Here is a 23,574-nt window from a genome sequence, read left to right on the forward strand (position 1 = left end):
CCATCTCTTATTCTTCAAGACAAGTACAACTGAAAATGTTCACTGATGGGGATGGTGAGGCATGTTCTCTTTGCTTGTCTCATTTACCTTGGTTTGTGTTTTGTTTATCATCTCAGGTGGGATGCTGTGCTTTGGTTCTGTGCCTTAAGGCAAGTATTTTCTGAGTAAATGGGAATGACAGAAAACACACAGGCTGTGGCCGCACAACCAGCTGAACACCTTGTTGATTGTGTGCTTGCCTGCAGCTCCACTTTGTTCTGCTGCAGCAATGTTAGACCTGCCATGCTATTGTGGTGGCATCCTCTTCTGTGCCTTAGCAAGTAACACATCTCTGCTTAATGACATCTATCCTCAGTGCTCAAGAGACTTGCAGGTAACAGTGTGTGCTCAAGCTTTCTCTTATTGGTGGTGTTCTGGCTTTTGATTCGGCCTTTACCAAATGTTCTATCCTTAGGGCAGAATTATCCAGTTCTTTGGTTCAGTTACCATTATTGCTGGCATATTTACCTTTGAGCTAGGGGCAATTGCAAAGTAGGCCGTAGCCCTAAAGACATCATCAACTCAATGTACCCTTGTTTGTAACCGTGAGTGCATTTCACTTGAGTGATCTTTGCTGATTGCAGCATGGTCATTTGCTCCTTTGAATGTTTTTGCTTCCTTAGTAAAGTACAGGAGAGCCCTCTCCAAGGTATTTAGAGCTGTGCAGTGTTATGTGTAGGGCTTTAGCACAGACATTTTGCCTCTCTAGTGCGCACGTCCTGTGTCTGCCTGAGGGCCATGGATGGTAGGACTTCGTTGCAGTCAGCTGATGGGGTGAGCAATATTTGTATTGAACTATGAGTGCTTGTATCTTGAGTTTTGTTAGGTGGAAAGTTGAGATGAGATGTTAGAGCTAAGCAGAGGAGAGAAATCATGGAGTTCCCATGGTGATGGTAGTACCCCCTCACTTTGTGTAGATCTTCCTCAGGACTTCTGGAAGCAGTAGAAAAAATTGCTGACAAGGACAAAATCCGGCCTTCTACCAGCACACTACTAATATTTAAGTGGTATAGAGGAAAGGTACTTAAAACTGCAAGAAGATAGTTGGAAACTGGAGGAAAATGCACAGAGCAACCTGCTGAGAAAGGAAACCAGAGGAACTGACTATCCTAGCTAAAGATGGCTGATTTTAAGCGCTGACATAAAGTGGAGTAAACACCCTTATCAAAAAAAAAAAAAAATAGGCTGTCAAAGAGATTATTCCAGAACCAAAAAGTGTAAGTGGAAACGTTGCATGGGATCCCTTCAGCCCAGTGCTTGGTGTGTCTTGATTTTACAAGTGGTTATGTGATAAGACCCACTGAGGTAAGCTGGGCGGTTTAAGTGGTGAAGGGACTACTTTCAAGAATCACAGCTTGCTGTGCCAGAGCCCAGTTTCCTTATTTTGCTCATAGAATAGTTGCCACAGTGGTCAGCTTAGGGCTATTGAAGCAATTTTCTGAGTATCTGCTTTGAGTGGACCAGTCCCTATTAAATCAAAACCCCCTTTTTGTAAGCCCCCTGAACCTTTGAAAAATCTTTATCTTGAAGAAAAACCTTAAGATGAATTACATGTGTAGCATTTTGAAATGTACCAAGCTCTTTGCTGAGCACCTATAATTACTGTATTCCAGTCCTGAGTAGAGGGTTTCAAAAGAAGATAACATCCAAAGCTACTCATTAATTGTGTTACTGAGTGTCAGTCCTTTTGATAAGGGAAAACATGCATTCTTAGTTCACTGAAATATAAATATAATAGTGATAATGCCACTTGCCAAGGAAGGATTATTTAAAGCTAGATTGATGCTTGTGCCTACTAATTAAAAGTTAATAAATCTGTAGAAAATGGGGGTTCTAAGCCAGATTTGAATGAGTTTGCCATTGCTACTTGTAACTGAGGCGTCTCTGATAAGGCACACAGAAGTGTCCCTGCCTTCTCCTATTAACCTTTTGAGTGGGTAGTGTTGTTAACATGTGCTGTTTCTCTGATGCCACTCTGAGATGTGATGCCACCTCCTTGGTCTAGGAGGCCACCAAGGACTTTATATTTATATTTATATTTATATTTATATTTATATTTATATTTATATTTATACTTTATTCAGAATTTAAACATCCTATTTATTTAAAAAGTTTTAAAATTTTTTAATTTCTGTAGACTTCCACATGTGTTTCTAGTATGGCTGTAGAGATAGAATGGGTGCTAGTCAGCCCTTTCAGCTCGGACAGTGCCTCTTTTGTCATGTTGCAGCAGAAAATGTTACACAGATTCTTAATGCACTTGACCTCAGTTACATCTAGATGATGTATCACAGACCAAAAAAGCTGTTAAAGGATCCTTTTAACATTGCTGAGTCAAATGGCCCGTTTCAGAAAATATTGGAATAAAGGGTGTTTGTGCAGTCTTTGTGGCAGTCTTCTGCATACGTATTACAAAGCAGTCTTTAATTATGGGATCATATTGTTACTTATTTCCACAGAACTCCTGCCTCATTAAGTGTGTGTCCCTCCATTTGGGAGCAGCCACTCGGTGCTTTTGCTTTTCTCCTGTATTTTCAGAGCATGTCTTGATTTTTTTTGTTTTCTGCAAACTGTGTAAGACTGCCCTGAAAATACTGACTTTTCTGTGTCAGTCATTCTTAAATTATCTTGCTGTGTCTCATGTTTAGGAATTGATGTTTCAGAGCCCTGCAGTGAAACGGATGGGCACTTCCACTGTAGAGGAGGAAAAAAATAATTTAAAGTCTGAGTAACTTTACATGTAGGTGTCCAGTGGAAGCTGCTTGGAGTCACTGTGGAGTCATCAGTACTCTGCTCTGACCCTGTGTAAGTAATTTGGGCATGGAGAAGGGAGTAGGTTACCAGAACCTGGGTAGAGACTGGGAAAGCAACTGTCTAAAGTGTGCGTTAGGAAATGGGAGTATAAACTGCTTGGAAGAGTTCATTATTTTAACTTTTTCTTTTTTTTTACTTTGTTCAAGATTCATATATCACCCCATTTAATGGGGTGTTAATGCTTAGGTTACCACAAATTGAATTGATTTGTTATCTAGTTAAAATAAGATTCCCCAAAGTAATCCTTCATGAATGTGACACATTGAAACTCCAGAAGAACTCTCATTGACTTCTGATATTAATAAATTGAATTTGATTTTTAGAATTGAGTGTCACTCATCTCTGTGTTATTGAAGCTTTGCGTTATAGTTTTTGATTTGCTGTTTGTTGAAAGGAAAGCTGCCTGTGGTGGCATTGAGAGAGGGTTTTTTTAACTATTAACCCTTAACTAGTGCTGCTCCCAGACTTCAAAGTTGGGTAGCTGCCATGAGCCTGTTTGACAATAACTCTTAGCATCAGCTGAGACTGTGTGATGGTTGTCATCTGACTTGAGGTCTTTTAATATTTCTAAAGATTTTATAGGGAACTTGCAATAAATAACTGAATTTCTCTGTGCTTCAGTAACCGTTCTGTGCTGGAATAACTAATCCATTGCTGTATGGTACTAGAACTTGGAGGCTGAAGGTTATAGACTAGGCGGTGTTTGGACATTAAAACAGTAGCCTGTAAAGAAGAAAGGAGACTGTTCATTTAATACTTCCTCTTGAAAAGTTGTGATTGGCAGGGCTGAGTGTGGTGATGTGGTTGGAAAGTGGTGGTCAGTGGTGAAGCTCCAATTGGCTTTGTGGGCTCAGGACCTCATGTGAGAGTAACAGGAGAAACGCGTGAGGATTTGTTTAGGGAGTGAATGGGAACATTCAAGAATACAGATTCTTGGCAGAAGAAAGTAAATAAAGCATGTTTTTGTCACTACTCAGAAAAGAGTAACTCACTTTATGGTTTCCTGAGACAAGTGTCCAAGGTGGATCCTTAGTTCCTGTGAACTGGTGGCATTTCCTGGCATTTTGGTGTAGGTGTGCTGATCTGTCCTAGCTAGGACTCAGGCCTTAAAGGATTAAATCTGATGAAAGAAGAAAAAACTTTCAGGCAATTCTTTTCCTCACAGAAGGCATCCAACCACATTAACTCTTACAATGTTGATGCCAATAAATTGAAAAATTGTAATAGCAGGTAATAAAAGGATGTGGTTTAATGTTACTTGCAACTGGAAAAACTGAATATACTCCTGGAAATCAGAACTGCTATGAGGAAGACTTTGCCTGTAAATGAGAATAGGGAACAATTACAAATTTGCAGGCTTATATGATCAGAAGTGCCTTGGCATGAGGATAAGGGAATTACTTGAATAGGAGCAGTGATAATAGCGCTCATCTCTCTTGAAAGTCAGGATTTTTTGTTTGTTACGTATTTTCTAGCACTGTTGGTACCCTTGCTGTGTTTTGAGTTGCACCTTTGAAAATGTGTTCAAACATTAAAAAATGGATAACTGGATCAGTCATAAAACCAAACAGAAGTGTTGAGGCTCTGTTGCAGCACAAATATTGACAGTGCTCAATGTACTTTTCATGTCAATTCCTGTCCTGAAACTGGCAGATTAAAGTTGAAGGGGTGCATGCTTCTGGAAAACTAGGCTCTCAGCTTCCATTAAAAGTGTTGAATCTGCTCCTTTTTTGCACAGCAGGGAAGGTGCCCAACAGGTCTGTTGTTGTTACTACCTTGTCAGTTCTGAGCTGTAGATCATTTCTCGTGTGTTAACAATCTCAAATATACTGAGGGTTTTAGACCTAATTAAACTTTCCATTTCACTAGAAGTGGAGAGAGAGGCTATCAAAAGGTACTGTAGCAGGTGAGGAATGATCTTAGGTCAATTAGAGATAAAGTGAGCTTTAAAATTTCTGTCTTTTTAAAGAAATGGAAGATTATTCTGTTCTTCCTTCACACAGACTGCAGTGAGCAGGCTGCTGAACCAGTAGGCTTCAAATGTGACCCCCAGTCCTAGATGTGAGTTAGCTAAATGTACCTTCAAGGCCAAGGCCTTCAGAGTGCAGCCACAGTTCCTGCAGCTCAGCTTCATCACATGCAGGCAGGTGAACAACCAAAATCTTGGACTGTCCATTATCTTTAGTGAACAGATCAAAGAAATGCACGGGGCTGGAAGAAATTGCAGGAGATACAATGCAGACCTTGGTTGTGGAAGCAGGTTCCCTGATACATTTCAATCCTGTTTACCTGGTTCTTTTTAGCTGTCCAGTGAAGGCAGTTTACTTTTCAAAGGGTTCCTAATTTAGTTAGATTAGCCTAAATTGCCTTTGCAAGTCTTGCAGACATGTTGAACAACTGCTAGCTTTATACTTTGGAGGATTATCTCCTGTGTTAAGGCATGTCTGTGTGTCAGACAACAGTTAACAGTATGAAGTTAATGGCTTTGACAGAAGAGCTCTGGAAAACCTATTAGGAACCACCTATTCAGTGGAAGCTGAATATTCAATTGTTCATTTTGCTTTTACTGTGGGGTGTGACTTGCCTCCACCTAAGAGCCAGCACAGCAGAGAGGAATGTGGGCTTGCACTCCAGTTCCTGCTGAGCAATGCTGTGTACGTGGGCTCAGCCTGTTGGGACTCAACTAAGTTGTTGGTGGATGAAGCTGTATGTGCTGCCATTTTGCTGCAGCACTTTGAATCAATGAGTTTCATCGCATTGGTTTTTGATTGATTTTGAAATGTGATGAAATACTGGCAAACTCTCTCAGCTCCATGTTTTCTTCTGGCTACTCACACAAAACATTGCAAAGAAGTGAGCCTCAGGATTAGGGGTTAGGGTCAGGCTCACTAACCCTAACCCCCTGAGAACTTACTCAATGCCGTGAAGAGTATAGCGTGTATGTGCTACCCTTTTCCAGTAAATATGCTGTATTGTAACAGAAAACTAGGTCAGACCAGTTTGTTTTGGTTGGCTCTTTACAGAAGTAGATTTGTTGATGTAGGTCATCTGTCTTTCAGATATTTATAATTAATTCACAATTTGTTTTGGGAGCCTGAGTTAGGCTGACAGTTCTCTGGTTCCTTGTGTGGTTATCGTCCTCTTACCTTTTTATGGTGGTTGGTTGTTCTGTACCTGCCTTCAGGCAGTGCTTTAGGACTTCCCTCATTTCCTGTGAGTTCACAGTGTCCGTGGTTTCATCTACTAGTGTGTGGTTGGTTTTAGTTTGTTGGTTGGGTTTTTTTAAGTAATAAAAAATTTGTAGTAAGATTTCGTCTGCTTAAGTTGACTTACCTACGTGGGTCCCACCTTTAAACATACTTCTCTGGTCAGTACTGTAGTCAGTTGATGTTCCAGCTTTGTTTTGCCATAGAATAGTTTTTCTCTGTATCTTTATTCCACCTCTAGCACTTTTCTGGACTTTTTCTGGCCTTGTACGAAGCCTCTCTGACCTATCTGGAGTTGCTTAAAATCTGTCTGTCTTTTTTTTCTTTGAGATTCACTGCCCTTAATGTGCTCTAGTTGTTCCTTCCTTACATTTGAATAGTCGATTGTATAATTTCATGATCACCGTTACCTAATCCATCTTCCACCTTCAGATTTCCATACAGTTTCTCCCTTTTAGGCCAACCAGCTCCATCTTCTGAAGTGAACACCATCCCTAGGGCATTGAAAGATGTGTCCAGCTTTGCCAGTGAATTTTTGGATAAGCTCAGCTATCTTTATAGGATGTGCCTATCTCTTGGGACAGGTGTACACTGAAAGATGGAAAATACTTCCATCAACAACTTTATTTTCCTGTTGGATGTTACTGGAAAGCAGTTAGTGAAAGTGTTTGCTAACCAGAGCTGTCAGTGTGACTCCTTGCAGGAACATTGACTTCACATAAAAGCTGACAGCATTAGCAAATGCCACTCTAGTTACTGGAAAGGGGTAGATAATTTGGTTCAGTGTAGACTTTAAAGACAGCTCCTGATTTCATCTGCTAGCAAGTTTTCAGAAGTCCAAATGCCAGCATGTTGCAGTGCTAATCTTGTTTTTTCTGAGTCAAGAAGTTGGCATGGTATTTTATTTTAGTAGTCTTTTCCAAAATGTGTCCTGGGTGTTCACCACAGGCTGCATGAGTCAGGGCTGTGACTTGGAGAATCTTGATGTTCCTAAAGCAGTTAACTGAAAGTAACTGTAATAGGAATGCAAATAGGCATCTGATTGGTGTTTCATGGCCGTTTTAGCAACAAGTCTGTTTCCCTTTTATCATGACCGCAGATGATAGGATGAGTCTGGCGCCTCTAAGGAGTAAATAGTTGTGGACCAAGCTGTAAAAATGTTGGAAATTCTGCTTGCTGGAGGTGCCAGGGTTGTGTGCTTGTCCATCATTTGCTCATCAGAACCTTGAGAAAAGGGATCGTGCTGGTACTGTGATAGATAAGGATTGATTCTCTAAATCGCAACAGGAAAACAGGGCCCCCACGGGCCAAAGACCTCCTGCTGGCATAAGCAGAACTTAAGCATCCTGTTTACACAAGGCTTATACAAAACTTGCAAGGTTTAGGAAGAAGGGAAGGCTGCGAACGTGACTACGACCTTTCGGAAGGCAGCGGCGGACCCTCTAGCAACAGCAACAGACTACGCAGACACAGCCTTATCTCCAGCAAATGACACGTAACCCGGAAAAAGGGACTGCATAAAACCTCGGCACACACAAACCTCTGCGCGGTGTGTCTTAGGCAGAGCGAAGGAGCCTGCCTAGCCCGCCCAGCGCTGCTTTGACCTGTATCCGCTTGCTTGAATAAATTACAAATTACTGAATTGGAATTGTCTCTGATTGACTTATTGAGACCCAATTTATAACAGTACCATTCCTCCTTGTCTCTTGGTTTGGATATGAGCCAGGAGCTCCTCAGAGACTGGGGGGTGCTGACTGGGGTTTTGTTCAAGAGGGGAATATTATGTATGAGTTGTTACATGGTTGTGCTTTGCTGACCATTACTAATATTTTCTGGACAAGTAGTGTCTCCCTAAAGAATGCTGAATCTTTGGTGCGTGACTCTGCACCTGGGGGTGGGACCTTAGACAAATCTCATTTAGCAAGTCTAACCGGCTTAGAGCTGATTTTCTTCTCAGACATAGGGAATTTACCAAAGATAATAAGGACCACGCCTGGCCAGTGTATATTAAGAACTGACTTTTCATTTACTGGTGTTGAGAGGAGAGAAGAAATAGTGGAGCTTGACTTTCCTTCTGCAGTTCTCCTGGTTACACCTACATCTTCATCCTCAGTTATGACAGCAGTGTGCAGTAAAGACTTAAGAATTTTTCGGCTTTTGTAAAGTTGCCCCATGCTTAAAAGAAGGAGGTAGGGATAGGGTCCTTGCTTTCTGCTCATGATTCAGCCACTGCTTCCTGTTAACTTTGACAAGACACTGAATCTGTCCCTCTCTATCTGTCTGTGAAATTAAGTGTTTTCTTTTCTAGCTTTGGTAAAGTCAGAGATGAGACTCCCATTGCTTTCAGTGACAACTCCTATGCGTATGGATACAGGGAGTCATAGCAAAGTTCACTAAAAGTACAAGGTGGTTTTATTCCTGCTGACATTTATCTTCTCCCTGTCTTTCCCCTGTGAAGCAATGAGTATCTTTTAAATAGCTTTGTTCAGCTGTGAGCTTTGTTACCCACATTTTGGCATTAGTTAGTTCTGCAGGTAGGATGCATTCTGATTGAAGATGATAGGCTGGAAAATGGTCCATTTGTTGGCTGTTGACTTGCAATTCAGTGGAATTTGTAAATGCCAACAATTTGCACTTTATTGGTGCTTCTCCCTTACTTAGCCATTTCCAGGATATGCAAAGCAGTAATTAGTCCTCATTTATGCCATTGTGATGATACTGTACTCGTTGTCAGATATGGTTAAGCACAAAGCAGTTAAGGACATGCCCAAGGTCCTTCAGTTCCAACAGCTGTAGCACCAGAGAATTCTGTGTGGCTGCTCAACAGCATTTCTCTGTTGCAGGTTTTCTGTGGTATGTGATACCACATCACCTGATACTGAATTAATAGGTCTCATCAGTTGGTCTGCAGTTTGTAAGCACATCATTTGTTACTGTGCAGTGTAGCTGTGGGATTCCTGGCAACAAGGAAGCTTTTGGCAAATTAGATTGTATTATCTGCGTTGTTTGCTGACTCCTTGTACATACGGCTGTTGCTGTTAGCATATTTTCTTATTTTTGGCAAATCATCCCCAGTGATACATGAAAGGTCTTCTGCCTTCAGATCATCTTATTTCTGTAAAAAAGGAAGGGATTTAGTTGTTTCTTTGAAACTCTGATCTTAACAGACACCATAGTGTAGCCTGTGCTTCAGAGGAGTCAGCTTTTCCATGGGTATTCACTTTATACAAGAACAGGCATTCTGAAGGCCTAGGCTGTTCGGTAAGACGTGGTCTGATGCGCATAAAGGGATGTCAGCTATAGTGGCAAGAGAGGTTCTAGTCACTGGAAGAGAGAATTTGGTGTAACTTTGTGCATATTACTAAAAGCAGAGGAGGAAGTAATTTTGTTATTCATGAGTCTTTAATTCGTATAATAAAATTAAAGCTTTTCCCTTTAATAGCTGCTACTAACTGAGAGCTTCTGTTTTGTTTCAGATTGTGGAAACCTGAAATAAAATATCCTGTGAGTGACAACGTGACAACAGTACCACAAGGTGGGTCCTCTGTTTTTATTGGTCTCACATCAGTCATTCCAGGGCTCTGGAAATGCTGTGCGTCTTGACTTTACTGGGATGGACTGCCTAATGAATCTCTGGGGCTTGTTCAAACAAACCCAGATAGTTTGACTGGACTCCACCTATGTCTTCATGTACATGAATTGTACATGTATTGTAATGGTGTTTTAAACAAAGAAAATATGTATGTTTTCTGGGCTGTATGGTGAAGGTGTTCATGGGACAGAGGTGGAAAAAGTGAAAATGCAAACACATTGGGGTTTTGCTAACTCTTTTTGTGTAGATATCTGTTTTCTGTAGGAAATGTCCTATTGGCAATATGAGTTGAACTATGAAAAAGCTCCTGTTGCTGAGCACATGCACTGCGAGTTGAATCTGTTATGTGGCATTTTTTTCTTCTCACACTTCAAATTTAGGGTTCACGGTTGGCAAAAAAGCTCCCTGCAACATGTACTGATTACTTGTGTGTCAGTCACCACATGCTCAGCTTGTTTGAGGATTTGTTACTGTTTTGTTGATATGTTTTATTGAGATTGTTTATGGAATATGCAAATTTGTAACACAGCACAGATACAAAGAAATGTTGATCACACTTGCACCCCTGGTATTATCTGTTCAGAGGGGATTTTGTGTAATGGGTGCAGACACCTTTTAGTTATTTGAATGGCTCAAGTGAAAAACAACACAAAGAGAGCTGGTAAATAACATTTTCACTTTATCCAGTGGTTGTTGGAAGAAGAATTACTTGGTCATTCCTCTTCCAAGAAGAGTGAAGTTTTCAAGCACCAGGTTTGTCTGGTGATACTGCACACTCATGATGAAGTTACATTTTTTTCTGGGGTTTGTTTTTTTCTATAGTTGGCTCTTGTCTGTCTTCTTTTTAGGGTGGAGAATGGAGTAAAAACTGGGACATGTGTTGCCTGAAACTGAAACATGTGTGCTGGGGACAGTTTCTTATCACAACATCGCTGCTCTTACTGCAGCCTCTCATTTCTCTCTTGGAGGTCATAGTTTTTTCCTTTGTGTGAAGGCATGAGTCTTTCTGGAGTATGTGTCCAAAGCCACACGCAGAGAGCAGCAATCTCTCTGCTGGGTATTTCAGAGTGGGTATTTTTCAGAGCTTGTCACCAGGTCTGAAATACTGCATAATAGCTATGATGGCCTGCAGTGCAGATATATCACTTGTATTTCTGAAGATGTTTACAAAAATTGCCACAGTCATGTAAGCCTCCTCTCTTGCCATGAGTGGAACAGGTGAGGTGTGAGAATTTATCAGCAAGGCTCCTGTTGTCATTGTTCTTGAATGGAAACTGCCAGGTGCAGTGCTCAGGGTACTAATCCTTGTCCAGTGAGAAGAGGTCTAGCTTTGATTTCAGTGAGTACAAGATGCTTCTGTTAGCTGCTCCTTGTCAGCCTCTGCATGTCATTGAACGTGAATCATTAGGCAAAAAGTTAAATGGTCAGGAAGAAACAGGTCTTTCAGAGCTGTAATAAGGCCAAATCCAAAAACTTTAATAGGAAGGAACAATTGAGGATCTGAGCTAAAAGTGTAGACAAAGCTGTTTGGTGGTGCTCTTTGCAAAGAGCAACAGGGAAGTTGAGAAGAGTTCGTTCTGCATTTCACTTTGCTGGTGCTAGTCTGAGCTTCAGTAGTCTTTGTAGCAGGGTTTGAATGCACTGTATGTACTTACCAAAGTCTTATCACAGTTGATGCATGTAATCAGGAAGTTCAGAGAAAGCTGGTGAACTGTCATCTTAAAGGAGTAGGTAAAGTCCTGTCTGCTCTTAGAAGTGAGTCATAATCCAATTCTTCCAGTGCCTGGAATGTTGGTACTTCCAGCTGCATTTGAACTGCTCACAGTTTATCAATAGAAGTTGTGTTCTTGCATAAATGGAGAGCAAAAGACCACCTTGTAATTAAATAATCAGCTGTCTAAATCTCATTTTAGTAAGCTGAACACACAGTACAGGCTACAGGAGTTACAGCACCAAGGCTGTTTAAATACTTCAAACGTTTCGAATTTTACTAGTTTTTGTTTTCTGTCTTCTCTGTCAGTCTAAGGCACATGTGGATCATGCTCAGCTCTCTTTTTTTTTGTCTTGATAGTCTTCCTTATAACCTTCTCATAGGCTTGTACATAATCCATGTGATGGCACAGTGAAGTTCTTCACCCATTTATTGGTCTCACTCTGTTGCATCACTTTCTGAGCTGCCCCAAAGCACCTTCTTGCTCATCAGACAGCAGTGTATCTTGCACAAAGGAATGAAAGCAAGACTGTTTGTCTCAGGCTTGTCTCTGCAAGCTCAAGCATGTATTGAATGTAAATATTACCTAATTTTTCACACTTGAAGAGCAATAAAATCCAAATCCTCAAAAGAAAATATTAAATGTAAGCACAACTGTTGTGTTTTGCTGAGCGTCTGGGAAAAAAAGGCAACAAAAGATGGTTCTATTTCTTTGGAGAATATTTCACAGGAACAACATAAGTGTATGTAATGGTACCAGAGCCTGTACTAATTAATGGTGAATTTCCATGTGGTATGAACAAAAAAAAACAAAGAGAATTTCATCAAAAGCTCAAAGACCTACATTGCCTAGCCTAACATTAGGCACTTGTATGTCATTACTGCTTGCAAGCAGTGTGCTTACCCCATTCTCCTCCTGCAGAGAGCAGAGAATGTAGATGAGCATCTTAGGAGAGCTGGGAAGGATGTGTGACTGAGCCATTTTCTGAAGAACCTCTCTCTTCACACTGAATCTAGAAAAAAGCTTTTTGTTTTTGGACACCTCTGTCCTCTATAGAATGAACAAACTGAGTGAGCTGGTGTTCTTAGAAGCCCTATAAAGAGAAGGAGCTAGCTGAACATTTGCCTTTATGTTTTTAAAAGATACAAGGACTGGCATCACCACTTACACAATGGAGTCTTTTGTACCTCCATCTTTAAATTCTTGCTCTTTTGGGCTGTTTCTCTTGTACAAGTGATCAAATAGCCCAACAAATAAACAACTGTAATAAGGTGCCTGATCTCTTGGAGAAGTCTGAGTTTTATTCTACCAGGGCATACTAGTTCTGTAGTTCCCAGCATAAGATTATGCACCTCAAGTTGTTTTGCAGAGCTCCTCCTATGTACACACCATTACCATTCTCTCCTACTCTACTGTTAGGAACAGAAAGTGTAAAGGGATTCAGCCATTCAAATTGCTCCCACAGCAGAGGTTCCTGAGGAGAGCTATGTCATGTATGGTACAGAGGGGTGAGAACAGTCCACATGGCCAAACAGCGGGATGTTATCCTTGGGCCCTACTTCTTTCTCTGTGACAGGTTTTCTGTATGATATTCTGCATGTGCTACAATAAAATAAAAAGGAGAGAAAGCCAGACCTGCCTCTTGAAGGCATTGACATCACATCCAACATCTTTTGGTTTGATGGCTGTTATGTACCATGGAGAGAGAATCATGTGAGGCAGAAGCTATTTAGACTAAGCCTCCACTGTTTACATTGAAGTTGTAAGCAACTTGAGCTTGCTCCCAAAAGACCCACCAACATTCCAGTTGACTGGAAGTGCTCCTTGTCTTGTTGTTCCAAGCTGTGGGGCAGAGGGAGAGAGACTTTCTCCATGCAGAGTTCTCCTCTGGTGTTTGCCCCCAGCAATACTTTGCTGGGATGTGCAGCATGCTGCCTTGCACTCTCAGTGGGAAATCATGTTAGCCCTGGGCAGCAGGAGGGCTGTGCTCCAGCCACTATGTAGCTGAGTTAGAAAAACACATGACTTGGGCTGCATCCAGCAGTTCAGGATGGAGGCCATCCTGAGGCTATGACATTAACCAGCCCCAGCTTGTGGCCTTGCAGACCTCTGTGATGCTCCCTGTGTTTGTACATGGAAAAGCAGGAAAGATGTTGGTGTGATGTCTTCCCCAGAAGCCTGTGGGTAGGATGTGGCCCAGGGTAGCCCTAAGTCATGTATCTGGGAGGAAAAAAAGTGGGAGGTGCTGAATGAAGGTGGTGTCTAGAATTTTTGCAGACAAACCAGCTGACACCCATATGACTCTGAACCAGGTGTGCTAGTAGTATGAAGTCTAACAGACCAGATTTCTCATTGTTATTGCTCTACTGAAGTCAGCACAAGTATGTTGCTATTGCACAGCAGCAGAACTGGGTTGTTGCTTTAGTTCTCTTTCAGGTGCATCTGGGCATTTGGATTATGTGTCCAAACTCCACTTGCTCAAATAATTTGAAACCTGAGATTATGAATATACAGAAATATGTCTTTTTTAAAGGTCACTTTACTTTTCATTCTCGGAGATCATGTATGATGTATGAAGATGCAATTTTCTGAGAAATAAGAAATGCCTGGGTTAACATTCTACCAAACATCAGATGTGAAACTCAGAGGCTAGCAAAGTATTTGTTGGGGGAATATCTGAGGAAACTGTTCTTATTGATGACGGCAGCTCCTGAGTCCTACTAGTTAACCAAGTAAGTGTTTTTGGGTTGTTTTTAAATAACTGATTCCATTGCCAGCAACGTCTTCAGAAAAAAAAAAAAGGAAAAATGGAAGGAATAGGTGGCACACAACCCTTTTTTAAAAAAGGATACTGCGTATCGTAGAACTGCAAGCGTCTGCTTCTACTTAATGTTTAGTCTTCAAACACTCTGAAATGCGGTTCATTTATGTGGCGTAAATTACTATAGCAGCTAGTAGGCCCTTACAATACTTTTTAACCTTATTTTATTTAGTGGGGTAAAAACACATTCCTTATTACCTCCTGCATACCATACCAGGAGGCTGGAAGGCAGTAGGATAAACAGTTTTGATTAGATCCTTCTCCAGAGCAAAAAGTAGGAGTTTTACTTTTGACTTCAATGGTAGTAGGAGCCAGACTCTTTTTGTGATGTGCAGCAGTGACATCTTCTGAGACAATATTGAAGAAGAGATGTTATGCCCTTTAATTCTAACCTGAAAGGTTTAAATTAAGCAAGACAAGTCTCATTAGATATAGAAAACATGTTTTATGGTATTATTTGATACAGCAGGAAAAACAGATAAGTTTGCAGGTGAATGGTGAAGACATGGACAAAAGTTTCTATTCCTGAAAGCTTTTGTTGATGTGTGTTTTTTTCTCCCTGCCCCCCAGGTGTAGGAGATACTATCTTTATCTGCAAGATTTTCTTCACTTTAAACCTTTGAAAATAGTGTCTGTAATGCCTGTACATCTTCAGTATCTTTTATTGTTTGTATGGAGAGAGCATTTCAGTGTGTGTAGCACTCAGAAGCTTTTCTGTTACTTAGAGCCTCAACTCAAAGATTTCATAACATCTACAAATCTTTGAACAAATCATGTTAATAGATTTTTATCTCCATTTCTTATGTCTTCACAGATTTCTGGACACAGTCCCACTTAACAAGTGACATATCAAAAGTCTTTCTCCCATGAAGTCACTGGTAGTTTTTTTTCTACTGGTACCAGTAACAAAAGAACAGAAGTCAAAGCTATTCAATCTGATAAGGCCATATGCAGTCTCACTGAAGCTCTTCCTGAAAGCAATGTCAGGTTTTTCAGTGTGGCCAGGTCTGTAAGAGAAAAGGTTGACATCCTGAGGAAAAAGCAATTACAATCATAGGAAGAATCAGTTATTTTTCTTCCAGTTCTTAAATGCTGCAGGCATAAACACACCTCATCATAAAAAGGTAATACAGTATTTCCTTTAGTGTTGCTTCTCATCTTGGAAGCATGTGGTACTAATGGGGTGCCATTCACCAAATTCTTGATTTTCAGGTTTTGAAAAGTGGATTGTAGAATTCACTTCATTTGTCTGAGCAATGTATAAAGGCAGGAGTTACTGACTTTAAAATTTCCATGTGAAATCCAACTGGTTTTGCTTGGAACTAATTTTCCTTTTTACTATTATAATATCATGTGTATCTACATATGTAAAACATGAATAAATAATATAATATATAATATATTATCAGGTCATTTTGTAGTATGAATGAAACATGTAACACTTTTAAGAATACATAGATCATATTACATCTCTGGATATTTGTGTGTAGCTGAAATAACTTTATCAAGTTTATAATTTCTAGGCTATTAAGACTAGTATCTCAAATCCTGATAAAATCAAGTCAACTCTATTCTTATAGGGGACCTGATAATGTTTTGATCCTGATTAAAATAGAGGAAAATACTTATTTTGACATCCATGTCTCTGTTGGCTCTGTAGGAGCCAGGTGAGGCTCTGAGTGATTGAATGTTTACATTTGAGAAAGACTTTTGGAGCTGGTTTGGAAAAACACCAGTCAGGTAATAGTGCCTGCACAAAAATTGTTGCTATCGAGGTGGGATGGGAGGTGAAAGTAAAAGGTGCAGGAGTCACTAATGAGTTTGAACTCATCCAAGACTCTTGGGGTACTTCCCTGGGTAGAGGGAAGATCATGTTCTCCAGCAGTGTACAACATACAGCTCTGTGTCCTTGCCTACCTTGTGACGAGGGGGCCAAGTTTAGAAGACAGAAAAATGCTATGTTACTCTTTTGTGGAGGTATTTTGTTTCAGAGTTGGGGCAATGAAGAAGGAGCCTTCTCGGAGATACAGTCCTGAAGTATAACGTGTCTCCTCTCGGAGACTCCATTAGTGTTTCCAGTTTGCTTGTGAGAAAATGAGGAGCGTTGATATTAATGTTATTTGCAGGAAGTAAGTCGGCAAGTCTGTGACCCAGCTGGGATCAGATTCCAGTCTCCTGAGCCTCATACTACCCTTTGTTTTCTCTTCAGTCAAAGGGCCTTTTTCCACTGTACGTTTTAATTAGCTATTTATCCTGATGTTACAGCTGAGAAATAACTTCATAGTGCAAACAATAACAGTATGGGCAGATATGTGTATAAACTTGCACTTTGTTTCTAATTAGAGCAGGGGTGCATGCATCTGAGACATTTTACAATGTGCTCAGAAGGAGAAAATATGGACTCCAACCCATCAAGTAGGAAACTATTGCTTTGGATGAAAAACGGATGCTTTTTTTCAGGCAAGTACAAAGGCAAGTTTCGTATGTGGGCTGTGGGAGCTGAGCTAGAAAGCTTGGACTCTTAAATACAATTTTTTCGGACAGTGTTTTGTATAATCAATTATGCATTTTCATAATAAGTAAGAGCTGAAGCTAAGGATGGCTGTACTGAAGATCTTCTTGTCAGAATGCCATTGTGCACATTGTGGTTGTGCTAGAAGGCTTGAAGCATTAGGGCCAGATGCATTTTTTAATCTCTGAAATTGCTTAGGTCCATTGATTCCAGTGGACTTCAGCCACATGCAGTTACAGCCAGCAAAAACAGGCTCTTGAGTCTCAGAAACACACCATGGAGATATTGAACAACATCTGTAGCATAGCAACAGGAAGGCCTTTATGCCTTTCTCATTACTACTGGTCTCGGAGTCTGGCAGTAATAGTGAGCATATGGTGGAGGGTTTGCTTTCTTTTTGGTCAGGCCACTCAGATTGTCTGGGAGTGTAATGCCAACCAGGTTTAAAACAGCCAGATATGGTAGTGGTGCAAGGACTCAGCTTTGAGAAACCTCAGCTTTGGTTCAGTGCTACGGTTTGGGAAGACACCACTCAGCAGCATAACTCCATGATTTCTGCTTGCTTTCCATGGCATTAACCTATCCCCTGTGTCAAACTTGGCCTTCCTGATTCTGTTAGAAACTATACCAGTGGGGTCTGGCATGTTTCCTCCCAGGCAGCGCTGTTGCGTGCTGTGTGGGCAGCAGAAGGCCCAGGCTGCCATCCCATGGCAAGCTGTTTCTGGGAATGAATGAAAAAGTGCTTTTTGTGTACAGCATAGAAGGAGGTACTGGAGCTGGGAAAATAGCTGGGGGCCATGAGCGGGCAATTAAGTATTCCTCAGAATCAGCATTTCTGCTTATGATAATCGGCACTGAGGCCTGAGATCAGTGCAGTACCTGCTAATGTGGCTGCTTTTTGCCTGCTGTCAGGTGTAAGTCTTATGCTGTCTTATGCAAATAAACCACTTAAGAAAATTAATTACTTAAATAAAACAATTCTGGAAGGAATATCAGCCAGTCAGATGCCTGGAAGATGTCCTGTATTTACACATATGTAGCAGTTGTGTTTTCCCCGGTATCTTTTGTGTTTTGTCACATTATTTGCCTTTAATTTCTTCAAGGGCAGAGTGGGAAGTAGCAGGAGTGTCGTCACAATGTCCTGTAGTTATGCAACCAAAAGAAATAGAAAAAAGCCTTCTGGGTGTCTTCTATATCTTGGGATTAGGTGTCCATGTGCTGACAGAACAAGATGGGAAATTGCTTTTCATGTTCATCTGTCACCATGTGAGATAGAAGAGGCAAGTCTCACAACAGAGCTGTAGTGCAAGAACTTGGCTTTTTTGTTTCTGCTCATCATGGACAATTCCTTCCTTTTTTTTTTTCAATGGTTTTCTGGTGTCTCAGTGAATATACAAAAATGATTCTCTTTTCACAAGTGCAGTACAGATGAGAGCACCTTACATGTAAAGGATATTTCAGAACAAAATCTAGAGCTGAGTTTGGAGTGTTTGGTCTCCTCCTACGGCACTGCTAATCATTAGCTAAGAATAATTTGCAGTTCTGAGAAATGCTGTAGCCTATTTGTGCCTGTGGGAAAATACTGCTTTCACTCTGTTCTTCGGAGCAACTGCAATCATTTGAATGAAAAGAGGTTAGGAAAGTGTGTTCTGCATCTCAGCTGAAGCAGCTTTGCGTTGTCTTGGCTACAGAGGCAAAACCCTCCATTCAGGAAGATGATAAAAACAAATGTGCAAACAGAAACACTTTGCCAGTCATCCTACTCAGCTCTGTGCTAGGACCTGATGGATGAACTCACACTGCCCAAGTGCTTGTGTTACTCCTGGCTGGAGAGGGCAGATAACAGTTAAAAGAGAAATGGGAGACCCCCAGACCCAGCTCCTGCTGGTCAGAGAACACCACTGTGGGACTCCCAGAGTCAAACTGTTTTGTATCATGTGGTTGCAGTGAAGGCAGCAGATACACAGATGAGTGACCCTTGCAGCCTGTTTGCTGAGGCAAGAAGGTTCAAGTTTAGCTGAGCCATATGTAGAGAGGCTTTCTGGTTGGACACCTGTGGGTTGCATGGGCAGTGTGCAATTTAGACTGTGCACGTTACCTGGACAACCAATGTGGTAGATAATTTCTTTTGGGGTGGGGTCAAATTCTGATATTTTTTGAGCTAGAAAAGTCAAGGAGCAGGATATCAGTTTCCTTTATGCTGACTTCACCCACCCTTCCTTTGTGAGTCCTCATGGCTGTGGAAAGACCTGACTGGCACAACAGGGTTGCTCTTGTGTGTGGAAGCATTTCCTGTATTTCTCATTTAGAAGATGTGTTTTGAAGATGCAAGCGCTCCTCTTTGGGAGCAGTCTTCATAGGATGGATCATGGATGCTGGCCACCAGTATAGTTGATGCAGTCTTTTTTAAACTGTAATCTCTTTGGGCAGGTAAGGAATGAAGCTGAGGGTGAAGGTTACCCAGGTCTCTTCAAGTTTACAGAGTATGTTTGCGGGAGAAGCAATCTGCACCTCATTTTTAATCTTTAGAATTAGTGCCAATGCAGAAGAGAGTAGGCAAGCCTCAAACAACTTTATTGTGGTTATGAATTATGTGTCTGGGCACAGCAACTGTGATTTGTGGTTTCAGGGCATTTTTGAAGTGCATGACTTTTGGAACAAAACTTGTTCGCACAAGTGGGGGAAAAAAGAAAGAGAAGGACATTTAAATTAATTGGAATGACTAAGAGTTGGTCCAGAAGTTTTAAAAAAGCAGTGAGGTGTTTTTCTGTTTTAAATTTCAGTTCAGAGTTTTTGAGCAGAAAAGCGTAAGCTTAGCTTTACAGGTCTGGAAGTATTGCTGGCCTGTCTGCAAATCCTGTCTTTCCCTCTTGCATGGAGCCCTTTGTAGCTGTAGCAGGGGAGGGCATTTTACAGACCTTCTATCAGAGTGGGCAACATGACCCAGCCCTGCAGCCAGGTCAGTGCAGGCTGAACTCTTGCTGTAATGTTAAGGGGCTGGTCGATGCATTCTTCTCTGTAATGGTGCAGAGTAGACGCTGCTCTGCGTCTATTACACTGTGTCTGCCTTCATCAGGAAGCAGTATTTGTTCCCTAATTAGCTATATACAGCAGCTGGAAGTTGAAATTTGGGTATAAGTTCAGTAATGGCATGTGTGGAATCAGACATGGGAAAATGGGGTGAAAGTCTGAGTTTTGTGTTTGCAGGTGCAGACATAATGAAGGGATCCTCAGGGGATGTAAGCCCATGGAGTGTTTTTCATAACAGCTATCACAAGGGCAGCCGGTCTCAGAAGGCTGTTATCTACCCTATGAGTCTGAAAATAGACTTATTGGAGCAGGATAAGCAAAAATGATGGTGTGCTGATGTCCCAGGTTTGGGACCTGGTCTGTTTGCATTGCTCTGGGTCTGTTTTCCAGGCAGATTGAACAGAACATTTTAGTTGTGAAATCCTGAGAAACAGCCTATAAAACATCAATGCTTGCATTTCTGGAAAGGCTGCTTTCTTCATCTCCGATTGATTTCGTCTGCAAGTATGCTATTTAGTTTTGAAGGTTTATGTGAATTTGGTGTGTCTCAATACATATCCCAGTAGACTCTGCATGGTCATATTCACCACTGGTTTAAAGCTGTCTTTAATTCTCCTGTTTAAATCTTGCTCTCCTCTGGAGATGTTTTCTGATTGCCCCTTGATTAACAAGTATTGCCTGCAGACCCTCTTTTCCACCAGTGAGCAATGGTCCAGGGTGTGTTGGTGAGTTGTTGGGAGATGGGCGCTGCTCTTGTCCCCATGCATATTTTATGTTTCAGAGGCACACAGTCTGTGTATTTTATGGGGCATTGTGTCTCTCCACAAAGCCTCTGTGGTTGTGCGTCTCCTCTTGGTCTTGTGTAATGTGGTTATGCTGCATTGTGTTAGGTCATGCTTTTAAACCACAGGACTTCTGAGTACTGACTGCAAATTCAAAAGGAAAGATTGCTTGAATTAGCAGCAGGAAAACAGTAGAAGACATGACCCTTCTTCTGCCTCTCAGGGCAGAGCAGAGATCCTTGTAGTGTTCTGCTTTGAAACAAATGGGTAAATAGCAGGGATGTTCTTATCTATAACAAGTTAGCTGCTCAGGTCTCTATAGGGTTCCTAGGTGCTGAAGGAGATGGAGTGGAAAAGACATTTCATAGAGATGAGAACTTGGAAAGAAAAGTCATGCAGAGATGTAGAAATAGCTCATTCAGGCAGGGATAACAAAATCTAGGAAAGTTAGGCCAAATGAAGCAGTGCAGATGAAAATTTTGCCTGAGCGCAGAGACCAGGCTGTGACTATTTACCATGATGAGGTTAGATCAGCAATGGTGTAAGCCTCAGGGAGTGCAGCAGCTAGGAAATAAAAATGGCCAAAAGGTCAGTGCTTAGAGCCAGGTAAATGAGCCATGCTGTAGAACAGGGCAGGGGCAGTGCCAGAGCTCCCTGGAGATGCGATTCCAGAGGTGACGTATTCTGATGTCGTCCTTGACAAGGAGAACAAGGCTGACAGCAGACAGCTCCTTATGTGCTTGTTTAAATTCATAGGAATTTGCTGTAATAAAGTCAGTAGATTGTAGGTCTGCACAGAGTTGGTGAAAAACTTTAGGGTTCTGTTACGACCTTTGTTTTTTACAGTTTTCATACTTTGTAGTACTCTGTAGCTGTGTATGATACAGGAGACAGCTTGTCTCCCCAGGTGAGGGGGAGTCCAGCAGACGTGAGCCTTGTGAGGGTCTGGAGGAACCCCTAATGTGCCTCTTGATGAGTAGGATGCAAAATTTTTTTAAAGACTCTTCACTGGAGAGTGGCACCATGCTGTCCCCACATTTTGTAAGAGCATGTCTTCATGCAGTGAAAATAGCATTGGTTTCAGGTGTTAAATGCTAGAGGTAAATAAAGGGAGAGATAGTGTCTTAAACATCTTGAACTTAAATTTGTCTTTCAGAAAACATAACTTCCAGATCCCCTTTTCTGTTTGCTGGCTGTTGGAATATGAATTTCCATTATCAAACATGATTAGGAACTTAGCGTTTTTCCTGAGCTTTCAGTATCTTTTTCCTGACAAGTACTTGGGAAATACACAGTTCTGCATGTTATGGGATACTTCTTTGAAATGTTTTTAATTTAAAATAACAAATGGAGCAAGATACTTGATAGAGTTATACAGGAGCAGTTGTTGCATGATTGTATTATGAAGGGTCTAAACTAGGCATAACAGTGACTTTAAACCCTGACTTCTGAATTTCTGGGAGTGAGCACCAGGAGGTGACAGCACCACCAGATATACCTGTACATTCAGGTAGGGAGTCTGATCCACTTACCTACACTTCCTAGGTCAGATGTTTTATGTGTTACATGTTTAAATTTGCAGTTTCGTATCACTTCTTCCCCAGACCAGTCCTTTCTTATGGTCTAGATTTTGGCCTTCATGCCTGTGTCTGCAGCCCAGCAAACTTCTGTAATTTAGCCCTGCTGCAGATCCCTCACTGTTGTGCTGGCTGCATCAGAGCCAAAATCTACTGCGGCATCAGATTTGCAGGACAGCAGTGGGAGTGTTAGGGGAAGAAGGTGCTAGTTAGTATGTGTGTGGAGAGCAGAATATGGTCCTTAACAAGTACAGAAAAAAGGTGCTGGGGATGATGGAATTACTGAGTTCCTAGAAAAGCTGGTGAATGGCTCTTCTAGGAATTATAGTTTAGAGCCACATAATGGAAACAGTAGAATCAGCCTGAAAAATTGGCTCAGTGTGGTCATGGAAGCTCTGCAAGTGGTAGAAAAAAGTCCTAGATTTCCTTGTTCTTCATTAGTATGGTATCAGGATTGATCCAAAGTTTTTACTGTGCGTGTCTGTATATCTGTGACCAAGACTGGCCTTGAACACTGTGATGCAGAGCACTGTGTAGTATCCTGTGGATGTTGGTCCTGTGGCCAGCAGAAAGGGCAAGTGGGTTTCAGGCAGGATGTGCTCCAAGCCCAGTTCTGCTATTGATTTCCTGGGTGACCTCAAACAGTGTAACAGTAGTGGTAATGATACACTTAGCATGCTGCAGAACCATGCACCACGTCTGCTGTCCTTACACATGCGTTAGTAGTGTTGCTGTTGGGAAAACTGGTTTCGTAGACAAAAACAAATTTTCAGTGAGGAGTTGTCATTAGCAAACTATGGTTTACTGCCTGCAGAGCACTGGGGAGTAGGTAGTAAAAGCTGCTTGAAGTCCTAGCCAGATGGTACAGCCAAATTGTCATAATCACTGCACATCACAAAAGCTTTTTCGTAGGAGATTTAGCTGTTTGCTCATTCATGGCTTTGACCAACAACAGCACCCTGCAATAGCAGCCATATTTGTGGAAACATTTCCTCATTCTGTGACAAAAGCACTCATATTGTCAGGTTATGAAATTTTTGTATTAAAAGGCTTTGTCTGTAGCTGTGGGCCTGGTTAAGTAATATGCTATTAAGCTCAGTTAGAGTGGTATAGTGAAAATAGGTGTAATACTTCTGCAAGGAAAGGGCATGAAAAGACCTGAACTAATGAGATGTTACAAATAATGCTCCCTCATACGAGTTGAACCACTGAAGTCAGGGGCTCTGCACCCTGTTTCATGGTGTTTCTGTTACTGTTTTGTAGACTTTGTTTTGATGCCATATGTTGACTGAAACATTTTAATGTTTTTATTTTAAAACTCAGTAACTGAAACTAGCTAATGCAAATGAACAAAGTGAACAAAGCATCATCTGGAATCCTTACTGCTTTGCTGGTGTGGACTGGAAAGAGACAACCTCTCTGTTCCCTTTTTTCCCAGCCACAGAAGATTGCAAGCTAGGTTGTCCTGGGATAACATGCCTTTTGGACT

General features: G+C 41.3%; 1 protein-coding gene across 9 annotated transcripts in view; it reads left to right on the forward strand.

The window, feature by feature from the left end:
* Positions 1–23,574, forward strand: part of MAP2 (microtubule associated protein 2) — a 241,230-nt gene that overhangs the window by 40,414 nt on the left and 177,242 nt on the right. For all 9 annotated transcript variants that reach the window (XM_085065656.1, XM_085065658.1, XM_085065659.1 and 6 more), the window contains exon 2: positions 9,536–9,594. The gene's annotated coding sequence lies outside the window, so the exon portion shown is untranslated. The remainder of the gene's footprint in view (positions 1–9,535; positions 9,595–23,574) is intronic.

Source organism: Lichenostomus cassidix, chromosome 7 (assembly GCF_008360975.1).
Source record: "Lichenostomus cassidix isolate B80296 chromosome 7, HeHo_3.0, whole genome shotgun sequence".
Classification (NCBI taxonomy): Eukaryota; Metazoa; Chordata; class Aves; order Passeriformes; family Meliphagidae; genus Lichenostomus; species Lichenostomus cassidix.